The sequence below is a fragment of the Danio aesculapii genome, chromosome 5, assembly GCF_903798145.1.
Source record: "Danio aesculapii chromosome 5, fDanAes4.1, whole genome shotgun sequence".
NCBI classification, from domain to species: domain Eukaryota; kingdom Metazoa; phylum Chordata; class Actinopteri; order Cypriniformes; family Danionidae; genus Danio; species Danio aesculapii.
This window is the reverse complement of record NC_079439.1, coordinates 74,447,860-74,472,192: the sequence shown is the minus strand read 5'-3', so window position 1 is coordinate 74,472,192 and position 24,333 is coordinate 74,447,860. Positions and strand designations below refer to the sequence as shown.

The 24,333-nt window shown below is 44.3% G+C and overlaps 1 long non-coding RNA gene across 1 annotated transcript; it reads left to right on the top strand.

The window, feature by feature from the left end:
* Positions 1-12: 12 nt before the first annotated feature.
* LOC130228696 (uncharacterized) lies at positions 13-3,675 on the top strand. The gene is made up of 4 exons (XR_008837798.1): positions 13-354; positions 1,751-1,812; positions 2,341-2,417; positions 3,334-3,675. It is a non-coding gene; the product is annotated as an uncharacterized LOC130228696 (long non-coding RNA).
* The last annotated feature ends 20,658 nt before the right edge of the window (positions 3,676-24,333 follow it).

The window sequence follows — 24,333 nt, the reverse complement described above, 5'->3', positions numbered from 1 at the left end:
ACACACACACACACACACACACACACACACCTTTATAGGGGAGAAATCAAACACATGAGAAGATGCAGTGCTGTAGTGCCTCTCGGTGGATCCAGCTGAATGATCACCTATACTAATGTGATGTAACTAGTGCAGGGTTCTGATTGGTCGTCTGGCTGACGGTGAGCTGCAGGGTGTGTGCGCGACTGTTTAACTTATCATAATCATGAATATTCATCAGTCTCTCTCTCTCTTAGACTGGAGTGTGTTTCTATTGGCTGTCAGCTGCTGGGGGCGTGTCCACTGCTGATTGGCTGTCCATCTTGAGCCTGTCTGGTTTCCATGGAGACGCAGGGGTCTATTGTGGAGGTCCAGGTGAGAATGTGCACTCCTGTCCGAGCTGCTTTTGTTCATCACACACACACACACACACACACTGTGAGCAGCTGAAGGGAGTAATCCAGCATGTTTATAGCTCAGCCGTTGAGTTGAGTGATGGAGAACAGTTCACAGGTGATATTGCTGCAGCAGTAATGCAGACACGCGAGCGGTGATGATCTCAGGTAAAGCAGACAGGACAGACTAACATGAACAGCAGCTCAGCCAGGCTACAGGACAGCGTCTGATTGGCTGAACCACTGCTGTAGATGAGCATCAGGTGTGGTGCGCCGGGGATTATGGGAAACGGAGTTCAGGGTGAGACCGTCAGTAATCTGCTAATGGAGCCCTCAGGTGGTCATCAGGAGGAAACACAGCCGAGATGATGATGAGAGCATGTTCACACACTGCAGAGGTGTGTATGATGCTGGCGCTCATCTAGTGATGGAGTAATGCTGTATGAGACTCGAGGACTCTCATGCTGCACTTCTCACCCTTTCTCTTATAACATGGTCAGGCAGGTTCAGGGAGAGCGGGTCAGTGCTGTACATGATGAACTCTACACCGCTCCGCTTTTACAGCAGACGCTGAGGGCTCGTCTCTCCTCTCCGTCTGCTGTTATGTGCAAACACACAGGAGCGTCTCTGAGAGGATCTGGAGTCTTGATCTAGTGGATTACGGAGGATTATTACACCTCTTAAACTCTGGTTACACGGCTCACGTCCACTATACACTGAGGATAGTCCTGATTTACTTAAGCTCATTATAACTAGTGTCTGTTCAGCTGAATTAGCTTAATCTGATCATTCTGCACATCGTTCCTGTACTCTGTTCAGGCAGTGTGTTTACTCACAGGTCAAATAATCACTTTAAAAACTGCGGATTTACTCACATTCAGTCATTCATTCAGCTTAGTCCCTTTATTAATCAGGGGTCGACACAGTGGAATGAACCGACAACTATTCCAGCATATGTTTTACACAGCAGATGCCCTTCCAGCTGCAACCCAGTACTGGGAAACACCCATACACACTCATACACTACGGCCAGTTTAGTTGATCAGTTCCCCTATAGCACATGTGTTTGGACTGTGGTGGAAACAGGAGCACCCGGAGGAAACCCACACCAACACGGGGAGAACATGCAAACTCCACACTGAAACACACACTGACCCAGCTGAGACTCAAACAAGAGACCTTCTTGCTGTAAGGCCACAGTGCTGCTAACCACTGAGCCACCTTGCCGTCCTTAAAGACGCCGTTCACCCTAAAGAGTCTATTCTTCATTCCTTCATCCTCCAAACCTCTGAGTTCTGTTGTTGTTGAACCCAAAATGAGATGTTTTACAGAATGTTGGAGAGTGTTGGCTTCATTGGTGTGTGTTTGTCCTGCAGTGTGAGCCGCTGGTGTTCAGTGCTGATGTAGCAGACGGATGTTGGTGAGGATGGAGCGAACTGTGAGTGAATCCTCATGTTTGTGTGAGCTGTCGCTTTAAGCAGTGGCATTTGCACACACACACACACACACACACACACACACACACACACACACACACACACACACACACACACACACACTGATAACTGCAGAGATCAATGCAGCGCTGTCAAACTTCACTTGCAGTTCTTCAACCCTTGGCTCAGTTGGGTGTAGGTCTGCATTAGTTGTGTGTGTGTGTGTGTGTGTGTGTGTGTGTGTGAGAACATCACCTGTAAAAATAAATCGAGGCTTGTAAGTTTCATTAAATAATTGATGTTCATTATAAATAATGGTCATATTTTCTTATAAAAATAGATTTTCTGTATTAATTATAAATATTGAGAAGATTTCGCTAATAAGATCAACAGATAAAGTCACTTATGTTTTTAAGGAAACCAGGGCAATTATAAGGCCTAATTTGAGAAACTAATGAAGCTATAATGTTGAGGGAAGATGGCTTCATGTTTGTTTTAAGGTAATTGACTCTGATGTGGATGTGATTGAGATGTTTGCAGTTGAATCTCAACAACAGCAGTGATCAGACGACATTAAGGAGCAGATCAACAGCGAGCATGTTCAGAGGTGAGCATTAACAGTTCATCATTATTATTATTGTCTTAATTAAGCTCTTTCAGGAACGACACATGCTGTTTAAGCTGGTTCAGGAGCTGAGTTTGATCAGGCAACATTTAAGTGAGGTGGACAAACAACTGTGAACTTGTTTAGCGTAAGCTAGTATGTTAGCTGTATAGCTATTCAATGGGGTTTATGCTCAGCTAGTGCTTTTCATAAGGTTTCTTTTACAGCATTGATGATTAATGTAATGAACTGTGTTTATATATAATACTGGACAGAAATACTCATATTTGTTTGCTTATTTTTTTTCTGATTAATAAAGAAAATGTTGACAGTGTTTTCCCACTACAGAGGAGCAGTTTATGGGTGCCATACAGCAGCTATTGTTTATCATGTTATTTGTGTATTATTATTGTTGTTATTATTATTATTATTATTAGGCAATATTACTCATTTCTACACTATTGCTGCATCAGACCTCACATTAAATCAGGAGCGAGATGAGAGATGTCCTCCTCTGTTGCTGGTGTATTTGTATGATAGAGGAAGAGCTCATGCAGGAGTGTGTGTCAGAAAACTGCCTTTTATATGTTTGCATGTTTACAAAAAACAAAAACAACACAAACACTACAGTGTTGAACACACGCACTATTCCTTGTACACATGGTTTGTTTTTATAAACTTATTTCTCTGTACACTAGTCTACATTTAGAAAACAGCCTGTCCATAATTAGGCAAAATACTTGTGTTATAGTGTCAGTCAGTAATGTCTACTCAAACATTTGGAGAATTACTGTTCAGAGACACATAGAAATGGTTTATTTCCTGAATATATTTCCTCAATGTGTTTTAGTAAACCTTAAACATTTAAAATGTACAACTGCATCATTTAATAATGATAAAGGTAATGTTTATTTTACAGTGTGGGAATGCACAGAGCATTGCTGTCTGCAGAGAGATGAGCAACCATCAGGACTTCTGCATTGTCTTGGAGGATGAGTGAGTTATAGCTGCTTGGAAAATTGCTGAACTGAATTAATAGAAATATTTCACAAATTAAAATCACTCAAAAACAAACGTATAATACGTTTCTGACACAAAGTCACTGCTACAACCTTTTGAGGAATATTCACTGCATTGATTGGTTGATTATATTGCATATAGGATACAGCGTTTACACTGGTTTTATATGTTGTGCAATACACAGATTGTCTAAAATGGGAATATTCCTACAGAAGAAAGTTGACAGAATATTTTCCCATGACCTGGATAAAACAGTTTTTCTCAGAGATTAACATTTTTAAAGTAAATTTTATATAGATTTGTTTAACATATTGCACCATTTCATTATCAGTGGAACATGTAATAATGATATTTGGCATAAATGTATTGTGTGTGTATTTCATTCTACATGATATATTTTATATTTTATGAATGAGTGATTTTCATTAATAAATGCGAGTAAATGGTGGTTTATTTGCATATATTATAAAAGCATATTCCACTAATAATATTAACTTCATCATCCTCTATCACTCAAAACACCGTCATTTTCTCATGATTCATTCGTGTTTTTTGCTAAAAAAAATCAAGTTTTCAAACTACTTAAAAATAATAGGAGCTAATAATAGTGTTACCACTATCTTAAGTAAATAGCACATAAGATTTTTTACAGTCTGCTCTAACTCAATCTCTACTGTAATGATGATCGTGTGTGTGTGTGTGTGTGTGTGTGTGTGTGTGTGAGAGCACACGCCTCCAGAACTGAGCGGTGATGGTGAAACTCATAAATCTGCAGAATAGGTGAATATTAAACATCAAAGCTTCCTGTATGTCTAAAGCTCTCATTATTATTATTATTATTATTATTATTATTATAAAACACACACTGATACAGTCAGGTGTATTGTGTTGTGTGTCCGCCAGAGGGCGCTGTTGGACCAGATTTCAGAAACTGCCGAACTCAAACACGCCTTCCTGAGGAACACACACTTAATATATGCTCTCACTCAAACACACACACACAAACGTTCTCTCCTTCCCCTCACACACACACAATTAATATAAACTCTTATTCACACACTCAAAATGAATACACACTCATTCTTTTCACGCACACACAATTAATATACACTTGCATACACACACACACACACACACACACACACACTAGGCATGGTTTCTGCTGGTCTGATCACCTTGGATATAAACATCACGCTATGACAGTCTTGTGTTTCCTGCTCTAAAAGATCTTCTTTTGAATGTCTGGGTTGAAATTAAACTAGTTTTCCAGCATCAACACTACATTTCCATTTAGGATTTTGGAGCAGTAAACATGTCAGGCTGAATAATTCAAAGAAATCATTGACTCACACTGATTAACACATAAAAGCCCTCTCATATACCGCAGGAGCGCTGTAACACGAGGTTTTAGCAGTATTAAACCCTTGACTCTTTAAACCAGGGTAAACCTTAAACACACACACACACACACACACACACACACACACACACACAGATCCTATAGATGTGGGCTGCAGTGACTCCTCACTCCTCCACTGCAGGGCGCTGAATACCTGCAGTTAAACTCCTCCAGTTTCCTCACACCTGGGTTATTAATGGTGTCGTTGGTTTTATCCACACACACACTCAGGTCTCACTGTCATGATTTGACCCATTTTAAAATGAACATTATTGATAAATATACTACATCAGATGTGTCCGTGTGTTAAAGCGGTCACTTCTCAATCCACTGACTGAAGTAAATGTGTTGACTGCAGTAACCGTGATGTTCACTGATGATCAAACTGATAACTGTGTTCAGTTTAATGATGGAGGGATTGGAGATGATGAATGGATCAGAGCAGAGCGGTAACTAAAGCTGAAGTAAAGCCGCTGATATGGAGCAGAGTCTACTGTAGATCAGTTTCATATATCAGGATCATCAATATATCAATAATGAAGTTATATGATCATCTCACACACACACACACACTCGAGCGCAACACCTTTAGCTCAACAGAGACCTGTGCAGTCAGAAATAACCCAAACTGCACAGAACAACATGCAGATATGATCCACTCCTTTACATTTACTGTAAAAATAATGTGCGATTTCCCCCCAGTGCACTGCTTATAGGGAGGTTTGATCATTGAGGACATTCAGCTGAACACATACACACACACACACACACACACACACACACTACTGTACAAACAGCACCAGAGAAAACCCCTTCCCCATAGTAAAATAGTTCCAGCAGATCTGTGTTTATTTTTAAGCCGTGTTCCTCATGGGGACCAAATTTGTCCCCACACTGTAATCCACTTAATACAGGAGCATCTCCAGCATACCTTTAACCTTTAATCTGCAGCCTCATTGACCCTGTAACTGCGATTCTGATCAGTTTAAGCTCTAACATGTAGTTTGATCAGTCCACATGATGCAGTACTGATGAGCGCCGGCTTCAGTGATGTATTCATGATCAACTTCAATTACTAAAGGACATGTGTGCAGTTACAGTTCTGCTGATACACGTGTCATTACACTGCTGAATATACCATATAACCAAACCTGTCCTTACCTTACCAGTATCACATCTCAACCGCACACAGTGTAGTTCTGCAGTAAAACACGGTAAACAGCCTGAAAACAGCCAACACTGTTATAAACCCACGAGAGAGACCGTATTCATCTACAGTGCGTACACTGACCTGCTGTGGCGATTCTACAGTTGCTATGGTTACACAACAACTACAGTAATATAAACAAATGAGCCAGTACTGTAGTTTTCTTCAACTCTAGGCTATATCAAACAACACTACACCTCAGTTTACTGTAGTAAACACTAAAGTACACTACAGTGTTTATTAGAGTTGATCAGTTTACTGTAGTAAACACTAAAGTACACTACAGTGTTTATTAGAGATGATCAGTTTACTGTAGTAAACACTAAAGTACACTACAGTGTTTATTAGAGTTGATCAGTTTACTGTAGTAAACACTAAAGTACACTACAGTGTTTATTAGAGATGATCAGTTTACTGTAGTAAACACTAAAGTACACTACAGTGTTTATTAGAGATGATCAGTTTACTGTAGTAAACACTAAAGTACACTACAGTGTTTATTAGAGATGATCAGTTTACTGTAGTAAACACTAAAGTACACTACAGTGTTTATTAGAGTTGATCAGTTTACTGTAGTAAACACTAAAGTACACTACAGTGTTTATTAGAGTTGATCAGTTTACTGTAGTAAACACTAAAGTACACTACAGTGTTTATTAGAGTTGATCAGATTACTGTTGATATAGTATGCAGGAGTGTTCATGAACTAAGAGAGTTGTAGATACAGTATAATACTCTGGATTAAGACACACACTACAGTATTTGTTCATGGGAGCACACACTAGTCAAACACACTTCATCTAATGTGGAGAAAATGAAGAAAATGTTGACTAATGTGTGTGTGTTAAACCAATACTGCCAGCCATGATCACACACACACACACACACACACACACACACACACACACACACACACACCGGTGGAGGGACGCTTTCACTCTGCAGCGGGTGAATGGGGAGTCTGCATGTTCAGGAGAGCAAGGATTGAAATCAATTAGTGGAGAATAGAGCAGTGAAAGCATCTATCGCGCGGACACGCACACACACACGCACACACACGCTATTCACCTGAGAAGTGTTTCCATTGAACCATGCAAAGATTCAAAAGTGCTTTTTAGCATCAGGAACATATATCATCATTTTAGCTACACACACACACACACACACACACACACACACACACACACACACACACACACACACTAATGTGGTTTCTTGCTCAATAAAGCTGCCAACTCGAATTGACAAGCGTTTCTGCAATAACAAATGGCACTACAAGCAAACACACACACACACACACACACACACACACACAGGAGAAACAAGTGACTGAAATGCCTAAAAAAAGTGTTACGCTGTTGTCAGGTGTTTCTGTACTTGTGTAAAACATTTGCAGATTAATCTCAGACAGAGCAAATGTCACGGCTCTGTTATGGCTGCATTGTTTACTGCCGGTTGCTAGGATACCAATACTACAGTCGGCCGCTCTAACAACCTAACAGAAATTTTAGATCGATGGATGTAGGGATTTTAACACATGCTTGTGTAAACCCATTCATGTGTGTGTATGTTAGCAGAATAATGTGTGTGTTATCAGACTGTTATGTATGTTATCAGACTGTTGTGTTATCAGACTGTTGTGTGCGTTATCAGATTCCTGTGTGTTACCAGACTCTGTGTGTGTGTGTGTGTGTTATCAGACTGTTGTCTGTGTGTGTGTGTATTATCAGACTGTTGTGTCTGTTTTCAGACTGTTGTGTCTGTTATCAGACTGTTATGCGTGTGTTGTCATGCTGTTGTGTCTGTTATCAGACTGTTTTGTGTGTGTGTGTGTGTGTGTGTTATCAGACTGTTGTGTGTGTGTGTGTTGTCATGATGTTATGTCTGTTATCAGACTGTTTTGTGTGTGTGTGTGTGTTATCAGACTGTTGTCTGTGTGTGTGTGTATTATCAGACTGTTGTGTCTGTTTTCAGACTGTTGTGTCTGTTATCAGACTGTTTTGTGTGTGTGTGTGTGTGTGTGTGTGTGTTATCAGACTGTTGTGTGTGTGTGTGTTGTCATGATGTTATGTCTGTTATCAGACTGTTTTGTGTGTGTGTGTGTGTGTGTGTGTGCTCCCGCAGGCCGGTGGCCTTGCCCTCACACTGATTTCATGTTGATGTGTGTGGTGTGTTTGGACTGACCTGAGAGTGAAGGATGATCTTTATTATGGTGGCCTGTGCCTTTAATTAAACCGTAATGCGTTTGTTTAGAGCAGCACACACACACACACACACACACACACACACACGTACCTGACGCAGCAGATGAAGACGAGACGGTCAGCGGGATAAAGTGGCTTTCTGATGGCGCTCTCAGTGCACTAATGAGGGCCGCAGCCTCGGCAGGCAGGATAAACATTATTTCTAGCATATTGTGGCTGCCAGTCGCTTATTTATGGCCCGGCTTTTGTGCGCTGGGAGCTAATAACGCTTCAGAAAAGCAGCAGAGTGGGAGCCTTTCCCTCGCCGCGCCACGGCCACTCCAGAGCACATCAAACGCCGGCTCCGGGCCCCGCTCCCATAATTGCACACCTATTGTTCCCGACGCAGAGCCCAACAGCGGACCAAAGGGAAAATGGAGCCGGCGAGAGGGGAAAATAGGCCTCAATAATGAGCCCACTACAGCTGAGTGAATATACTCTAAAACAATGTGAACGGCTGTGAAGCGCTGGAGTTCCTCGCCGTGATGACGAGTGTGTGGAGATGTGCTGGTGTACGAGACGGCTGCATCACTGTACACACTGGAGGAAGAAGACAGCAGGACTTTACCATGCAGAGGTGTGGTGAGCGGACACCCATCATGACTGCAGCCGGCGGGTGGAAACGAGTGACTTTTAAACTGCCAACTATTCTAGCATTTACACAGCGGATGCCGTTCCAGCCGCAACCTAGTACTGGGAAACACCCATACACACTCATTCACACACACACACACTCATACACTACAGCCAGTTTAGTTGATCAGTTCCCCTATAGCGCATGTGTTTGGACTGTGGGGGAAACCGGAGCACCCGGAGGAAACCCACACCGAGTGAAAAGCGTCCCGCTGTGTACAACACTCTACACTGATTGATGAAGTGGTGTGCAGGCACAGAATCTGCATTTTGATTGGCCAGATCATCTGTCAATCAAACTACGAAGGGTAAATTTGTCCAAATCGACACACAAAGGAGGCATTCAGAGATTCAACAAGAGGCAACACATATGACAAGAGCTGATTATACAACCCAGACTCATTCTGATGACGTACCCCTGTATATATCTCTGGAGAGCGCTGAATACGTCCCAGGAGGTGTGTGTTTTTGCAGTTTGTGTGTTGGTGAATCCACCAGAGGGCGCTGTGTACGCTTTTACAGATCTCAGATTTCTCTCATCAGTGTCATTCACACCTGCTGTTCTCACGTACATCCACCAGAGGGCGCTGTCCACCGACTGACCGACCGATCGACTGACCGAGACCCCACACACCCCCTTCCCTAAACCCCACCCACAGTGTTTTGAAAAGCAATCCAGAGAAAGAAAAGCCCTGGCCTGATTTGACCATGTTTCCAGATTTCACCACATTCTCACCCTGTTATTTACTTCTTTCTTTATTTTTTGGCTTCTGTTTTTGTCTTTCTGGAACCGTTCTTCACCAGACTCCAACCCCGTCGTCAGGGTCAGCTCCGCTCCGCTTCTCAAGTGTGCCGACGTATGCGGCGAGCCTCTGGACAAACTGGTAACAGCAGGAAAGCCGTCCATACGGAGGTAAGCGGTCAGCTGGTAGAGCAGAAAGAAACAGCATCACACCGCCCCGTAGCGTTCGCTTTAAAGAGGAAATGCAGCCATACCATCCTCTGGAGACACAATTCCCCATCTCCAGACATCAATACAGGGCTCTACGCTTTCACAATCAGCCTGTGCTGGTTATACAGAGGAGCTGTGTGCGCTCAGAGTGTGTTTCTGCAGGTGGTTTGTGGAGCCCACTCACCTGCATGAGGGACTCTCAGAGACGCAGGATGTGTTGAGGTCAGGTGGAGCTCAGATTCATGGAAATATGATCATCACATGTGAAATATGAAGGAGTCTCTCCCTGAGCTGCAGCAGGTGTAAATGTGAGAGGCCACACACACACACACACACACACACACACACACGCACAGAGGTCAGCGTGTCTTTATGAGGTATGATGTTTATGGCGATGAGAGTAAAGCAGAGACTGACCCTGACCTGAAGGAGAGCATGAGGGAAACACACCTCTGGGCTGTAATTAGTGGCCACACGGGGATCAGTGTGTGTGTGTGTGTGTGTGTGTCCGTAATCCAGCATGAGACTCACCTGCACACACACACACACACACACACACACAGGGGCCGCTGCAGGACACACACACACACAGAAGTGACCCAGATAATGTTGTTTTTCCTCTGGATCTGCGTCTCCTGTGAGGTGGCTGTAATTGAGTAGTGAATGCGATGTGGCTCTTCAGGCCCGTGTCAGTGTCCGAGTGCGCTCAGAGCCCGCAGAGAGAGTGTGTGTGTGCGCTGACAGATGCGCAGATCTGCCTGGACACAGAGAATATGCAGCAGGAGCACGCTGTATCTGTGCGCGCACACACACACACACACACACACACACACACACACACACACACACTGCCGCATCCGCTCAACGTCACAAAACACACTCGCAATTAACTCTGCGGCCCTCCTGTGCCCGACGGGGCCTGACCGACCCCCATGCAGAGAGCCTACACACACACACACACACACACACACACACACAGGAGCCTCTGGAGTGGCTTAGTTCAGACGAACTCTGCAGATCTGAACTGATATAGTCCTGTTTTCAGCAATAATGAGTCAAGATGAGGAGAGTTTCAATAAGACGAGCAGCATCATCTGCCAGTGGGATTATATTGAGATTATTTCATTAGATTAATGAGAAACTCTCTTCATTCTGGCTCATTATTGCTGAAAACAGGACCGTATGGTTTACTTGTCTAGAAAACGCTCCTTGATTTAAGAGTCTGTAGATATCTGGACTAGAAACAAGACTCAGAATCAGAGTCAGAGCAGCATTTGACCCAAACATGAAGCTTCTGTCATCGTGTCCTCACCCCTGACCTCCTCCAGTCCTGTTTGACTTTCTGCTTTTGGAGTTCTGCTGAACGTGAAAGAAGATATTTTGAAGAATGTTGAAAATCAGTGAACAGTGATGTTCATATTATAAGGAAATCAGATGCTGTGGGAGTGGATGGTTACCGGTTTCAGCAGACGAGAGAGACTCATCTGATTCTGATCAGTGTTTGTGTTGGTGAATGTGAGTCTCCTTGATTTTAGTGTGAACTAACCCTTTAAAGGCTGACTATTGTGAACATGATGAGGAGCTGAATGGAGGAATACAGGTCAGACTGATGTAGTGAACTGAATCCAGTGTGTGTTCAGGTTAGCTGTGTTCCCTGCCGAGGGCTCTCAGTAATGGAGCGGCTCCTAGTGCACTAGTGCTGGAGGAGTTTAGTAGCCCACAGCTATAATTACACTAGCATGAGCACTGAGCATCCGCCGGCGGCCCGATGACACACACACACACACACCGCCAGCTCACGGGCCCTAACGAGAACTCCACGTCCAGTCCCTTTCACCTTCATCTGCACTAATTACTGAAGCTACACACACACGCATACAAACATAGACACACACACACACACACACACACACATAAACATATACGCACACATACAAACAAACATACACACGTACACATGCATACACACACATATACAAACATACAAACAAACATGCATACACGTATATACAAGCATAAACACGTGCACACACATACACAAATACATGCATACACACATACAAACAGAAACATGCATACACACACACACACACACACACACACACACGCATACAAACATATGCAAGCATAAATACACACACACACACATGCATACGCACACATTTACAAACATAAAAACACACACAAGCATAAACATACACATGCATACACACATACAAACATAAACACGCGCACACACATAAACGTATTTAAGCATAAAAACACACATACACATGCATACACACAAACAAACATGCACACAAACACATGCATACGCACACATTTACAAACATAAACACACACACTCACACACATGCATATACACACGTGCATGCACACACACAAACACAAATTCACCACATACACACGCATGCGTACACACACACACATACACACAAATATGCACACATACATGTTGATGCACATATACACAGACATACATAAATACACACATGCATTTACACACATACATACACACATACACATGCAAACACAGACACTCATCCCCCAGTGTAGATCATGTGACTGAAGCTCATGTTGTTTAGAGCTGTGTAAACACAAGCCGTGTCGTCCTCCGCTGTGATTCTTTATAGTTATTATAAATGTCCAACAAGTCCTGAGGAAACGCAGATATTATTGATCATTCATATGAAGTAAACAGCAGCATGTGAAGGTCAGTCACTCACACACTGCTCATCTGCTATTAACAGAGGCTTTCTTACTGTCGACAGGATGTTGAACAGTACAACACTGAGAGGATTGAGACTCCACATCAGCCTCAATCTACACATATACATCTATATTTACTGCTCCCTGTGTGAGTGTGTGGCCATGAGGAGCGGCCTGTGTGTGTGTGTGTGTGTGTGTGTGTCGGCTCCAGTGACATCACTCATTAAAGAGGTTTATATTGGTGTGTTTATGTCCCGTCGCTGCAGAGCGGAGCCCAAATGAGCGAGCGCTGAGACATGAAAGGCCGACCCTAAACAGATCATGATGTTGTCCTGCTATTACCATACACTGCTCATTAGGACAATACACTGACGGCGCACAGCGGCCTCCTTTAGCCTGATTAAACGTGTAGAAACGCTCGGGTTCAGGGACAAGATACTACAAGATCCCCGCACTTCACTCTCGTTTCTATAGTCCACATATATGCGCAGTCCAAAATCAAGCAGCATTAGTAGACGAGCAGAACACAGCAGCAATCCCTCAGAATGAGTGAAGATAAGCAGAATACTGTGTGTGTGTGTGTGTGTGTGAATCAGCAGTGACTTCAGCGTCTGGCTCCTTCCCGCTGTCTTCAGAGGTCAAAGGTCATCTTCTCACGCCGCTGCACCTCCACCTCGTCCAGCAGAGCTCAGCGGCTGCAGCAGGAGGAGAGGAAGAGGCGCACAATAGACGGCAGCTTTGATGGTTCTGGAGGAAGAGTTGTGCTGGGCGTGCAGCGCTGATGTGAAAGTGACTCCGCGCCGCACCTTCGCCACAGCCAATAATGGAGGATAAATATAGCACACAATAGCGGCCGGCGGCGACACTCGCGCAGGAAGGGCCGCGGCGGGCGCTGATTGTATGAAAATGAGTGATTTGCTGGAGCAGAGACTGTGTTGAAGCGGCGGCCGGTCCAGCTCACGGCGCAGCAGAGGAGGCCAGATCTGTCCTGAAGGTCACACACACACATTCAGACGTGCACACACTCCACCCATGATGCATTGTGGACAGACGGCCGTGGCGGCGGAGTGACCCGAACACCTCAGCTGTGCAGATTCTTACACCCTTCCTAACTATCGTGAGGAGATTCCAGCGGTGTGTAATGGGTCCGCTCAAACACCACAGCGCAGACACATGCAGACGCCACTCTCACAGAGAAACGGTCAACTATTGTAATGGAGTGAACAGATAGTCAAGCTCTTCATCATCATCAGGAACAGGCTCTGGGTGACGGACGGTGTTGGTTTGAGTCTCAGTTCTGGTGTTCTGTATGGCTGTAGATGTCAGGTTAACTGTGTTGAAACTCACACTGGGAGTGTTTAACACTGAATAGACCCTTTCACAAGCCTCTAATGACTGGTTTAGCGGTCGTCAGCATCTTAAATCCTTTAAAGTTTCAATATTTTCATTTTAAACAGCATATGAACATTTATATGTATTTCTGCTGGCCATCATCTTTGCTTCCAATCACAAAAACATGAATAACCGCTCTAGACCCTCACCAGGGTGCTCGAGGTGTTCATGGGAGTACGCCAAGCCAGTCCACATGTGTTTAGTGGACATGGAGAAGGCATTCGACCGTGTCCCTCATGGCATTCTGTGGAGGGTGCTGTGGGAGTATGGGGTCAGAGGTGCTCTGTTGAGGGCCGGCTCGTCCCTGTAAGAACAGAGTAAGAGTCTGGTTGGCATAGCCGACAATAAGTCAGATCTGTTTCCAGGGCATGTTGGACTCCCCCCTTGTCACCAATTCTATTCATAATACTTATGGACAGAATTTCAATGTGCAGCCTTGGGCTGGAGGGGGTCCGGTTCGGGGACCACAGGATTTCATCTCTGTTATCCGCAGATGATGTTGTTCTGTTGGCTTCATCAGACATGGACCTTCAGCATGCACTGGGGTGGTTTGCTGCCAAGTGTGATGCGGCTGGGATAGGAATCAGCACCTCCAAGTCCAAGGCCATGGTGCTCCAGCAGAAAAAGGTGGTTTGCCATCTCCAGGTTGGAGGAGAGTCTTTACTACAGGTGGAGGAGTTCAAGTATCTCGGGGTTTTGTTCATGAGTGAGGGAAGGATGGAGCGTGAGATTGACAGGCGGATCGGTGCAGCGGCAGCAGTGATGTGATCGATGTACCGGTGGTGAAGAAGGAGCTGAGCCGAAAGGCAAAGCTCTTGATTTACCGGTCAATAATCTACGTTCCCACTCTCACCTATGGTCACGAGGTTTGGGTCATGACCGAAAGGACAAGATCTCGGATACAAGCAGCCGAAATGAGTTTCCTTCACAGGGTAGCAGGGCGCACCCTTATGGTTAGGGAGAGGAGCTCTGCGCATGGATGGATTTGCACTTCAGTGTTTGGACTTTCAGCAGTGAAGATTAAACCACACTGAACTGAACTGAACTCTGGACACTGGACTGACACCGCTTCAGTTTACTAGAACTTCTGTGTTCAGCTGCTGCCACACAGTCTACAGTGTAGAGGCGCTGGAGAAGTACAGATGAGCTGAGCGGAGTTATTTAGAGTTTTTGTCTTTAGAATGTTTAGATATTTGGACTGGAAACAGGACACAAGCTGTAGGCGAGCAGTGCGATTCTCCAGTGATATAGAGGATTATTGTGGACAGCAGTTTTCAGACACACATGGACACACTCGAGCTCTTTACACCGTTGTGGGATTGAGTTAAATCAGTGTTCAGCGTCTGTGTTTCTGCTGGAGAGTGTCTCATTACTGTAAATCTCTCACGTTCTGCTCTCTGCAGAGTAAACACACAGTAATGATCAGCGTTAGCTCAGTCTGAGAGAGGCGAGAGCTTGAACTCCTGCTAATATTCACTCCGTTTTCCTGCACATTTAACAACGGAACAAAGGAACCTGTGGAGACGCACATCACAGGTACATTCTCCAGAGGTCTGAGACTCTGACAGACAGCTCGGATGACGAGCGCCCGGCGTCTGAACCGCTCGCAGCTGGTTCTGGGTATTTAATAAACATGTAAACAATCCCGTTCAGCTCATTAGGTGATTGCAGAGAGCCGCGCTGTCCATAAATCAAGAGTCAGGTTATCACGGCCTCTGATCTGAACTGTACGGGCGCCCAGCTGTCTGCGCGGCCCAAACGCTCCACAGCGGCCTGCAAAGAATTAAATTCCTCCCCGCAGTTCACCTTTCCTGCTGAGACGCCGCAGATACAGTAGAGCTGCAGAGGAGCGATCTGAGCACTTCAGCTGCAGCTACAGTAGAGATGCGTGCAGGGATCACTGAGACGCTGTAATGACAGAGAGTGTGTGTGCATGCACTGCTGCTCTTACTCAAGAGTGTGTGTCTGCTTTCTCCTGCAAATATCTAGGAATTCATTAATCAGGTTAGGAATAGGCATGTGCCGGTATAAGATGCTAACAGTATGATAACTCTGGATATAAATATCACAGTTTCACAGTATTGTGTTCACTGCTCTGACATATATTCTGTTCAAATGTCTGAGTAAAAAACAACTTGTTTCCCTTTTTAACACAAAATATTTTATTTTGAGAAACATTTACAATATTTGGGGACTGTAAACATGTCCAGCTGAATAACTCAGACATGTCCGGCTGAATAACTCAAATGAATGATTGACTTCATTAGTTTTAAAAACACTGATTTCTGGACTATTTTCTGCTGGAGACACTGTTGTCATAAAAAAATGAACAAAAACATTAATTAAAAAACATCTTGCATATCTTTGAAACGGTAAAGCAGAAAATGTAAGGTTTTAAAAGCTTGACTTTCCCAAACCGCGGTATACCTTCAAGACGGTTATCATCCCATGCCTACTATAGGAAATGATGAAAACTTGAGCAACTTGATGAACTCTGGCTTGATGAAAACCCTATGGACTAATGCTTCACGTGTGTGAGTGTGTGAGTGAGTGTGTGAGCGTGTGTGTGTGATCATTTAATATTGTTTTCATCACACTAAACAGGTCTTCTGAGGGATGCTTGTGATGTGGGGGGGGGGGGGGGTTGCTTGTATTTATTTTATTCTATGTGATCAGTATATGTGAAATGGAGAGTGGTTTTTCCTGAATCTTTGTCTTCTATATAAACTTATTTGACAGAAATAAGCATTTTCAAGCCAAGCAAACAATACAGTGCTGTTTTCAGAAGTATTGAGTCAAAATTAAGAGAGTTTTTCATTAAAACCAGCGTAATAATCAGACAGCGGGGGGAGTTAAATAAACTTAAAGTAAATGTACTTCTCTTACTGCACTGTCAGATTATTCTGCTTGTTTTACTGAGAAACTCTCTTGATTTTGACTCAGTATTTCTGAAAACAGCACTGTTTATTAGTCATGAAAACACTTCTGGATTTCAGAGGTCTCGTATCTTTGTAGGAACAGCATTATTCTGCAGTGTGCAGGCTAGTCTTCCTCATTGGTTTAGTTAAAGGGTTAGTTAATCTTAATTCAGTCATCATATACTCACTGCTTACTAGTTTCCAACATTGATGTGCTTCTCTGTTCTGTTGAACACAAAAGAAGATATTATGAGAAATGTTTGAAAACGGTCACCATTGACTTCCATTAGTAAGGCAGTGTTTTCTAGTTCTTCATCAGAGCTCAACAGAAGAGAGAAACTCCTCAGAACACTTGAGTGAGAGTAAGGTGTCATCTCTGAGGGAGCTGTGGCTTTAAACTGACCCTGGACTATCTCTGGCTGATCAGAGCGTCTCCTGGTGTAGACGCTTCGCCCGGGGCGCGCTCGCTGTGTGTGTGTGCGTGTGTGTGTGTGTGTGTGTGTGTAGCCTCTGGGAAATACCATAAAGATCCTGTAAAAGTGACATTAAGCTGCATAATGTGATGGTGAACATGTGGAAGAACAGTGTAGATTTTATAGACGCTCTGATGTCTGACACACTCGATCTGTTCTGCGTGTCTGAGCTCTGGGTTAAATAAGAGACTAAATGACCCACATAGGGAGGTGGCTCAGTGGTTAGCACTGTGTCCTCACAGCAAGAGAGTTGCTGGTTCGAGTCCCGGCTGGGTCAGTGTGTGTTTCTGTGTGGAGTTTGCATGTTCTCCCTGTGTTGGTGTGGGTTTCCTCCGGGTGCTCCGGTTTCCCCCACAGTCCAAACACATGCGCTATAGGGGAATTGACCAACTAAACTGGCCGTAGTGTATGAGTGTGAATGAGTGTGTGTGGGGGTGTTTCCCAGCACTGGATTGCAGCTGGAAGGGTGTAAAACTTATTCTGGAATAGTTGGTGGTTCATTCCGCTGTGTTGACCCCTGATGAATAAGGGACTAAGCTGAAGAAAAATGAATGAATGACCCAAATATGGAGTTCCCATCTGATGGATCCTGCATTCGGTCACTGTGTCCACACGTCTGTGATTACACACACGTCTGAGAGTTCTGAGGCGGCCGGTTGAAGGCTGTCGTCGGGTCTGTTCATATGTGGCGTTCAGAGACCCTGCTGGATAATTGCGCTGCTGTTCTCCGATGTGAAGCACATGTAGAGCTGAGCTGCAGTGATGGGGATTAAAGTTCAGGCTGGATCTGAGTGAAAGTCAGCGGTATTGACGGATCACGTGGAGTCGGGACAAACCTTTAATCACCTCAACTTTAACTCACCGGCCGGAGTCAGATTACCCCAATCACAGCAGACGAGCGCTCGCTGGAGACTGTGCAGCACTGGGGGAATGTAAAGTCCAGTTATTTCACAAGGGAAACACTAGAGAACATAAATACACACACACACCGCTAAACACGCTGCGCTTCCTTAGAGTTTCTGTCTGTTTCTAACCCTGATATCTACATATTCTGAAATCAAGAAGCATTTTCTGGACCAGCACAACAGATAGTGTTGTTTAAAGTAATAAAGAGTCAGAATGAAGAGAGTTTCTCATTAAGACAAGCAGAATCATCTGAGGGGGGGGGGGGTATTATTATGTCAAAAGGTAAAATAAGATGATTCTGCTTGTTTTACTGATAAACTGACTTTATTTTGACTCTTTATTTCTGAAATCAACACTATATGTTGTGCTGGTCTAGAAATGCTTCTTGATTTCAGAGTTTTCAGATATCTGGACTAGAAACGAGACTAAAGGAAAAACATCCGTGCAGTGCAAATCAACCCAAAGCCCAGTTTTCATTGGCAGACTTATAAACCAATAAAATACATGATCAAATTATAAACAAAACTCAAATGAAGAACAGGAGAGCCCAATATCAGCGAGAGATGACATGATTAGGTCATGTCTTACAGTTATACTCGATACACACACACACACACACACACGTCACTCGCAGCGGCTGGGTGAAATGAATCCAGCATTGTTGGCGTTGTCATTATTATTACGCGGGCGGATGTGCGCTCAGATTATCCTGCAGTATTGTGTCTAATTCGGGAGGCCTGGCTGAATGAGGAAGCGAGGAATATCCTGACTACATCTTTAACCTATTCAGGCGGAATGATGTCATGATTAGAAGAGGAAGCAGACGCCCCCCGCGCACACACACACACACACACACACAGATCAAAGAGCAGCAGCACACACAGAGAGAGAGTGTGTGTGTCCACTGCCCTCCTCATCTTCTGGCCGTCTCCACACTGAGGCGATGAGGTGACGCTCGACACACAACAGCACACACTCAAGCCACAGGAACACACACACACACACATTTCACCACAAACACACAACTCCGCTCAGTTAGAGTGTACTTAAGTAAACAACATCGTCTTGTTTTCAGAAATAATGAGTCAAAATTAAAACAATCCTTAAAACAAGCAGAAGAACCTGCCAGTGATCTTTAATTACAAGACAAAACAAGCTGATCGTCAGATTATTCTGCCTGATTTAATGAGAAACTCTCCTCATTTGGACTCATTATTGCTGTAATCAACTCTATATGTTGTGCTCGTCTCGAGAATGCTTCTTGATTTCAGAGTTTGTAGATATCTGGACCAGAAACAGACAGAAACTCAGAGTAAGAGAGGTGTGTTCAGCAGTGGAGGAGATACAGCAGACGTGTGTCCTGCACTGATCCTGCACTCTCCATTATTATCTGCTGCATGTAACGCAACACGAACACAACACTCACTACTGTAAAACCCAGTGTGAAGATGTCTGCCATGAGAATGTGTTACTTTAATGTGAGCGTTGGCTTGAGCTGGGCCTGCTGTAGTCAGTGTGTGTGTGTGTGTGTGTGTGTGTGTGTGTGTGTGTGGGGTTTTCCCCTCAACATCACCCCTGCTCAGCTGAACTAATGGACCGACTCCAAACCTCCTCCAGATCCTCCAGCCGCTCCTCGAGACCCAGAACTGAGCGTCTGATTGTGTTTGTGCTCGTGAGAATCTAAAAACACTGATCTGCTGCTGTGGAGAGCACACGCACACACACACACGCACGCACACACACACAGATAAACCCTTCCTGACCTGCTGTCCTCATTACAGTGAATCAGGAGATACAGAGATCTTCCATAAGGGCATCTACAACAGCTGCACGTGCATGTGTGTACAGGGTCACTTCCCCAATAATCAAGATTCTGGCATTATTTACTCTCCGTCATGTGGTCGAGAGCTTCCTTCATCCTCAGACACACAATGAAGATATTTCAGTTTGACACGCGTAAAATATCTTCATTTGTGTCTGAAGATGAAGGAAGCTGTCAGGGGATTGACTACACACACACACACACACACACACTCACACACTAATAACAAAGGTAGAAAAGCTGTGACTGGGGCGGCACCTTCTCATCAAGCACACTTCTGTACCTTACAGCTGCACATCAGAACCTTAAAGGAACATTTCTGTCCCTGTAGGGTATACTTCCGTCCCTTTAAGGTACTATACAGTACACTATTGTGCTTTTTTTAGATATAAATATAAACCTTTAAGACACAAATGTGCACCTGATATGTGTAAAAGTGTACCTGTTGAGAAGGTACTGGCCCAGTCACAGCTCTTGTATTTCTGAGAGTGCATGAGGGAGAGCAGAATACAGCGCTTGTGTCAGGTGCAGCTGTGGTGCCCATTTAGTCCAGGGGCTTTTCATGCACATGTTGTCAGTAAAGCCAGGTCAAGTAAACCTCCAGCATGTGTGTTTAGAGTTCACTACAGAGTTATCCAATGATAAACTACACAAACAGAATGGGTTCAACTCTAACTGGGTTTAATCGGTTGATAATGACGTTGAGATAATCGTTCTGCGATAATGACTTAATGAATGATCTATGTGGTAAAAGCTGTGTGTGAAATGATTTAACTCACCTCAAAACAGTGGAGTGCCTGAAATAAACGCTTCTGTGAGACTCTTCTATAACCGTGTGTTTATTAGTTACGCTGAATCTGGTGTTTCAGCACGGTGTCGAGATCCCGAACCGCAGACAAAACACGGCTCTGAATCCTTTAGAAACACCATGATCACCTGACCCACAGCATCAGGTCTTTTACGAGTGTTTCAACACCTGACCAATCTGTGTTCGATTGACAGAGTCTGAAGCAAAACCAACACCTCACGTAGCCTATTAGCATATAGTGCCACTGCACTGCGGGCGTCCAGAGCTCGAATCTCTGCTTGTACAAACATCCAGTAATTGTGGCTTGAGGTCTTTTAATAATGTTCATTTTTTATTATTAAAACAACACACTCTTATTAACAAAGAGGTAATTTGGACGTCAGACTGATGTTAAAACTAAACAAGAACAGAAAACACCCTCATTTGAATTGACTATAGTGGCTTGATCCTGTATATGAACCCAATATCTCCGCATGTAAGTCAGATACCCGTCCCGCTCCTCTACATATCTCGATCACTCAATGCAGGCTATCATTACTGAACTCACACAACGGTTTCTTTATTGAAGTTGTTTCAGAGCAATACCTGTGATCAACCACTAGGTGTCAGTGTAGAGATGAGTTTGAAACGTTTCTAATCTTCGACACATTTCCCGAAGCCTCGCTCTGCCCACCGCTGGATGATGAACACATGAACGCAGGTAAATCTTCTGTTTATTCAGCGAGCGCTGTCTTCCACAGGGGGCGCCGGAGTTTCTTCAGATTTGTGTGTTTGCTCGAGAGCGCCGTCTGGCCCTCAGGAGGAGATTTACTACTAATTTACTACACGGCGCTTCATTGAGACGATGAAAACTGCTGTGTGACGTGATTTGAATTGGATTAATGGCGCAGCCTCAATAGCAAGTGGTTTCCTACAGAGTCTGGCTTTCTGAGGCAGCGTTCAGAGGAGTATCAGCAGAAACACTCACTGCTCAGGCTGTGTTCTGCCCTGACGCCAAGGGCCTGGTGTGTGTGTGTGTGTGTGTGTGTGTGTGTGTTGCAGCAAGTCCAGTCCTGCTGAAGATAAGACAGCGAGAGGATCACTTCAAACGATCTCTTCAAAAGCCATAACTCAGGCCGGCCTGTCACCTCTCAGTGTAAAATATGTCCTTTCGCCCTCAAACTAAAACAAACAACACATCCATCTCCATCTCCGTCTCCAGAAGATGTGAAGGAGCGGCTGCCTTTCCAGCACTCTGATTGGCTCTCGTCTGCGTTTCTGTTTGACCACCTTCAGGTGTTTGACATTCAATTAGACGATGGTTTACAGCTAAAACCAAGTTCAGCGACTCGCAGTCACTCACAGCTCTGGCCTGACATCGCACACTTCAGCTGATCTGCACTGTGCTTTACCTGTTAGGCCATACTCCTGACATAAAAGAGCATCAGAGAAACGTTGGAAATGTAAATAAATGGCAAAGTGCAAACACATTATACTGCGTAGTAGAGTCCAAACATCTAAACACTCCTAAATCAAGAAGCATTTTCTAGAGAAGTAAACAGTATAGTGTTGTGTTCAGCAATAATGAGTCAAAATGAGGAGAGTTTCTCATTAAATCAAGCAGAATAACCTGCCGATAGGGGAAGAGGAATACTCTTATTTTCACTTTACATTAAGATCGTTTTTCTTACTCTGTTGGCAGATTATTTATCCTGTTTTTTAGGTAAAAACTGAAAGTTTCTAACATTATTTTCTGTAGACAGGACTATATGTGTTTGTGCTTGTCTAGAAAACGCTTCTTGACTTCAGAGTTTTGAGATGTTTGGACTAAACATGTAAGAAAATCTGTTTTTGTTTTTTCAGAGCAGGAATTTGAGATATTTTGGTTTGACTGAAGCAGTAATTTACGACTCCGTCAGAGTCAGAGAATCCCAGCTCTGACCCCGGAGCCTCAGCCTTCCTCTGTTAAACTGCATTTTGTTTAGTTTCCCTTGATCCTAACAGCGGCTCAATCACGGCGGGTAAAAGTGATCCGATTGCAGTCTAAACAGCAGTGATTCTGCACACGTGTCCGGCGGCTGTGTGTGTTTAGCCAGACTCCAGCACACACTCCTCAGCTCCTCTCGACCTCTGCAATGTGCTCAAGATGTGCCGAGCGCTCCGGAGCTGCTCTGGAAGAGATTTTCTGCTGATTTGAGCGCAGGACGACCTGAACGTCAGCCCTGATTACTGACACCCGTCCTGCAGGAGTGAGCTTTCAGTGCTGACACCACAATCACCAGCGCTTCCCTTCATCTCAGACTGAGCTCTGCTGTGTGCTTCTGCTGGCCCTAGAGCTCAACAACCCGAAACATGCAGAAGGGGAATAATGGTAGATATTATTGGGAAGAGCCTCATGAGAATGATCACTGTTTGGAGACAGAATAACATGATGAAGCTGGAAGACACCTAAGACTGAAAACCGATTCAAGCTGAACCTCGGGTCACCCCACCGGAATGAACCTCCAACTATTCTAGCATATGTTTTACACAGCTGATGCCCTTCCAGTATTGGGAAACACCCACACACACTCATTTACACACACTCATTCACACACACACACACACACACACACACACTCATACACTACGGCCAGTTTAGTTGATCAGTTCCCCTATAGCACATGTGTTTGGACTGTGGGGGAAACCGGAGCACCCGGAGGAAACCCACACCAACACGGGGAGAACATGCAAACTCCACACAGAAACACCAACTGACCCAGCCGGGATTCGAACCAGCGACCTTCTTGGTGTGAGGCCACAGTGCTAACCACTGAGCCACTAACATTCAGTCGGTTTTGGATTACATATAAAAAACACATTTTGTGTCGGTGCCAATAGCCTAGTGGTACTGTGTGCCAATGTGCTCACGGCGACCCGAGTTCAATTCCCAGCTCGAGGTCCTTTGCCAATCCTTCCCCTCTCTCTGCTCCCAATGCTTTCCTGTCTGGAATCTGTACTGTCCTATCATAATGAAGGTGAAACCCCCCTAAAATAATAATAATGATTAAAAGATCCCGTTTTGTGGCTGAAATGCCTGATTTTGCAGCAGGTTTCTGCAGTTTGTTCAGGATTTGATAATAAACTGAGTGACTTTAGTGACACTGATCGACTGATTCAGCTTTTAGGGGCTGGAATGATGCGAGAGCTTTTGTAGGCTTTACAGCATCTCGTTTATTGTTTTGCTGTGTTTGTTTTTGACCTTTAGAAACCGTTGACCTCTGTAATTTATATAAAGGAAACACTGAGAGAAGCAGAGTTCAGCCCTAAAGCCTGCTGGAGCACTTCTGAAAATCAAACCAATTGTTTGGAAATAAATGCCAAGTCATCTGTGTTGTGTTGTTGACGGCTATCTGAAGCACAGCGGAGTGTGTGTGAATGTGTGTGCGTGTGTGTGTGTAAGTGTGTGTGTGAGAGAG